Source organism: Babylonia areolata, chromosome 5 (genome assembly GCF_041734735.1).
Source record: "Babylonia areolata isolate BAREFJ2019XMU chromosome 5, ASM4173473v1, whole genome shotgun sequence".
Classification (NCBI taxonomy): domain Eukaryota; kingdom Metazoa; phylum Mollusca; class Gastropoda; order Neogastropoda; family Buccinidae; genus Babylonia; species Babylonia areolata.
This window is the reverse complement of record NC_134880.1, coordinates 56359473-56364590: the sequence shown is the minus strand read 5'-3', so window position 1 is coordinate 56364590 and position 5118 is coordinate 56359473.

Here is a 5118-nt window from a genome sequence, read left to right as displayed (position 1 = left end):
TCGACAATATACGATAACATGTGATGGAAAGTTGGAGAAGGAGACCGTTAAATATTTATTCAGAGAAAGATTTGTGAACGCCTCATCACTTACTGGATTATGCCCCAAACTGCCATAAAAATATCCACAGAATCAGTCGGAATTCACAGTTAAAAATAATAAACCATGAGAGTTAATACCCTTGAATTGATGAAACGTAAAAATTTCCAGTCTTGACTTTTCTCAAAATGAAGTCCTTTTCACTTCATACGACGTTTAGAAGTACTTGTACTTAGCTCTACATGTTATTAGTTTAGCAAAATACCCAATTTTCCTATCAACTTTAAAACTATAAAACTAGAATGAACATAAAAGAGAAATTGAATCGACCGTGTCAACCGGGTGTAACTAAACTTGTACATCTATCTAGATCCAGAGAAAACGGCTAAATGTTGCAGTGTGATTGTGGCGATAGCCACGTCTCCTTTACCGCGGACTTAAAAAGAGTTTTTAATTGCCCTTAAAGATTTTTTGAATGCTCAAGATACACCAGAATAATATGATTTAAACAGCGTTCTCACTGCAAATACCGCAATCGATTTATCGCCCTTTAAAAAAGCATGTTTAAATATTATTTTTTTGAACGTCAGTTAAGGTGCCACGATAGTGTAATGGGTAAGACAGTTTCTTCTCACCCGAACATGGGGAGTTCGAATCTGCCGTTAGGACTTTTTTTTTCTTTTAACCCGAACCTTTATAATAACAAATACAGAACACATTTTAACGATTAGATTTTTTTAAAGTGTATCACAAGTGAGTCTTGAAGGACTTGCCTCTCTTTTTTTTTCTTTTTTTTTTTTTTTAAAGTTCATACATTTCTTTCAAAAAAAACGAAAAAGAAGTCTGTGATACTGTTTATTTCTGGCATTGCCGATGTCACAATAATGTATATAAAAAAAATCAATAGAAACTACTCAGAAGCTAGTGAGTGTCTGCGTGTTTCATGTTTGCATGAGCTTATGTATGAAATGATAATGTATCTTATAAACTTATGCCAATCTGTGATATAAGCTGAGTGTTGGGCCTACACACACACACACACACACACACATATATATATATATATATATAATTGTATACACATATAATATATATATATGGTTATATATAACTTTTTACGTACTGTAAACGCAGCGAGCCCCATCCATTATCATCACTGTTGTTGTTGTTGTTATCATTATTATTATTATTATTATTATTACTGGAACATTAACAAGCACTAGGAAACAGCACCAAGCGAAAAGACTTCCCTTTATCCCCCTTCTCTCTCTCTCTCTCTCTCTCTCTCTCTCTCTCTCATACCCCGTCCTCCACCGTAAGCAGCCGAGCTGTAAACGTGAACTTTAAAGATCCTTTAATAACCACTTACCTCCCTTCCTCCCTCTTACTACCAAATACACACTGCCCCCTCCCCCCTCTCCCCATCACACACACACACACACACACACACCTTCCACCTCCAGCTTCCCTCGTCTCAGCTATACCCCTCCCCGCCCCCCCCCCTCCTCCCCCTGCCCCCCGCCCCCCGTCCCGCACTGCTTGATCCCCTGGGGGGTTCTGTAAGGGTAAGGCGCTTAATAAAGAGGTAGGCGATAAAATTCATAGTTTGAAAATGTCAGGGTCTTGAGGGGGGAGAGAGAAGGGGTGGAGGTGGAGGTGGAGGTTGGGGTGTGTGAGTGGGGGTGGGGCTTCAGCCTAACTTCCCTCCGGCACAGTTGGCCAGTGTTGTGTCTTGTTCTCCCCGCTAAATTGGTGATTAGATGAAAAGTGCCCCCCCCCCCCCCACACACACACACACACCCTCCTCCCCCGTCCCTCCCCCTCACCCCCCGTACTCCGTCCACTGCCCCCCACCCCCCACTTCCTCCCACCCCAAGTTCCTCCTCCCTACCCGCCACCCCCATACCCCCAACTCCCCCCCCCCCCCCCACCCCCCACTTCCTCCCACCCCAAGTTCCTCCTCCCTACCCGCCACCCCCATACCCCCAACTCCCCCCCCCCATCCCCCCACTCCACCCCTTCATCCCACGCTAACCATGCATCCTTCTCTGTGTGGCTGCTGCTGCGGGTAGTAGTGTGTCCGCCAGCTGCAATGATGATGCCTGCCAACAACGTTCTGATGAAGCCGTATTCATTTGGGGCGGGGTTTTTCCCCCTTTGTTTGTTTCTTCTTGTCGTTTTTTGTTCCTTTGCTTTTCTTGAGGCGTGTATGTTTATACACAAATAGGCCCGATGCCCGCACGCACACCCACAACCACCCCCCACCCCCACCCCACACACACACACACACCAAAAATGATTTTTTTAAACTGTCCACGTAATATAACAACTAATTTTCAAAGTATAAATGAGGAGATAAAGAGAGATAGAGAGAGGGTGGGACAGGCGGACAGACAAACAGAATATTCAATTCAATTCAATTCAAAAAGCACTTTATCAATCCACATGGAAATCAACGAATATAACATAAAAGTGTTCGTTCAACGGTTTTCGAAAACAAAATAAAATGGGGAACAAAATGTCATGTGATATGAACTCAGTCTAAACATGAAGAATTAGTATTTAAAAAAATTTTTAAAAATTTAAAAAGTTCTCATCAGATACAGAAAGCCAAGTTCCACTGCTGCACCTGCTAACTCCCCCCCTACCCCCCCCCCCTCGACCTCCACTCCACCCCACTTCTCGTTTACTCTCCCCTAACTCGCCACCTCTCTCCCATCATATACGGGCAGGTGGTGTAGGTTCCATTCCAAGCGTAGTGCCGTGTATGACGTTACCTGGAGTACGACGTGTGACGTAGTGTGCACATCTGTATGACGCTGCCTGGAGTACGACGTGTGACGTAGTGTGCACATCTGTATGACGTTACCTGGAAATACGACGTGTGACGTAGTGTGCACATCTGTATGACGTTACCTCGAGTACGACGTGTGACGTAGTGTGCACATCTGTATGACGTTGCCTGGAGTACGACGTGTGACGTAGTGTGCACATCTGTATGACGTTACCTCGAGTACGACGTGTGACGTAGTGTGCACATCTGTATGACGTTACCTCGAGTACGACGTGTGACGTAGTGTGCACATCTGTATGACGCTGCCTGGAGTACGACGTGTGACGTAGTGTGCACATCTGTATGACGCTGCCTGGAGTGACGTGTGACGTAGTGTGCACATCTGTATGACGCTGCCTGGAGTACGACGTGTGACGTAGTGTGCACATCTGTATGACGCTGCCTGGAGTGACGTGTGACGTAGTGTGCACATCTGTATGACGCTGCCTGGAGTACGACGTGTGACGTAGTGTGCACATCTGTATGACGCTGCCTGGAGTGACGTGTGACGTAGTGTGCACATCTGTATGACGCTGCCTGGAGTGACGTGTGACGTAGTGTGCACATCTGTATGACGCTGCCTGGAGTACGACGTGTGACGTAGTGTGCACATCTGTATGACGCTGCCTGGAGTGACGTGTGACGTAGTGTGCACATCTGTATTACACTGCCTGGAGTACGACGTGTGACGTGTGACGCGCATTATTTTTTGTTTGACGCAACTTGGAATACATGTGAAGCAGTGTGCACATTTATATGACGCTACCTGGACATTTGTATAGCGCTACCTGGACATTTGTATGACGCTACCTGGACATTTGTATGACGCTATGTATGACGCTACCTGGACATTTGTATAGCGCTACCTGGACATTTGTATGACGCTACCTGGACATTTGTATGACGCTATGTATGACGCTACCTGCACATTTGTATGACGCTATGTATGACGCTACCTGGACATTTGTATGACGCTATGTATGACGCTACCTTGACATTTGTATGACGCTATGTATGACGCTACCTGGACATTTGTATGACGCTATGTATGACGCTACCTGGACATTTGTATGACGTTATGTATGACGCTACCTGGACATTTGTATGACGCTATGTATGACGCTACCTGAACATTTGTATGACGCTACCTGAACATTTGTATGGCGCTACCTGGACATTTGTATAGCGCTACCTGGACACTTGTATGACGCTACCTGGACATTTGTATGACGCTATGTATGACGCTACCTGGACATTTGTATGACGCTATGTATGACGCTACCTGGACATTTGTATGACGTTATGTATGACGCTACCTTGACATTTGTATGACGCTATGTATGACGCTACCTGGACATTTGTATGACGTTATGTATGACGCTACCTGGACATTTGTATGACGCTATGTATGACGCTACCTGGACATTTGTATAGCGCTACCTGGACATTTGTATGACGCTATGTATGACGCTACCTGGACATTTGTATGGCGCTACCTGGACATTTGTATGACGCTATGTATGACGCTACCAGGACATTTGTATGACGTTACCTGGACATTTGTATGACGCTATGTATGACGCTACCAGGACATTTGTATGGCGCTACCTGGACATTTGTATGACGCTATGTATGACGCTACCAGGACATTTGTATGGCGCTACCTGGACATTTGTATGGCGCTACCTGGACATTTATATGACGCTACCTGGACATTTGTATGGCGCTACCTGTTGCCCTTTCCGTAAGCCTTGTGAAAACAGGACGATCGGGAATCCTCCCCCCTTCTGGCAACGTCACTTGGCGTGTGCCTGAAACAGTCACTTGTGTGGAAATGCTGTCCAAACACTTTGCTGGGTTTGCATTGCATTGCATTGCATTGCGTTTCTTTTTGTCAGGTTACTTTTCTGTGTGCAAGTCAGCTGCTGTGTGTGAGGAGAACGGGTCGTCACAGTACAGCTCCACACTTCTTTTTCTTTCTTCTTCCTTTTTCCCCTGCCAGCCAGTGTATTGTTCTGTACTGTCCATATATTCTGTGTAGCTAACTCGGGATTCAGAGGTAATGCCAGTCTTGATTAAAAAAAAAATTAAAAAAGGCCAATTTGTGTCAGCACATTTCTTCTGTCATTGCTGCTGTGTGCACGTCAAATGATCGGTATCAGAACAAGCGCGGCGCTTTCCTTTTTTCTTTTCTTTTTTATAGGAAGTGTCTGGGGTTTTTTCAATGTACCTTTTATTTACCTGTG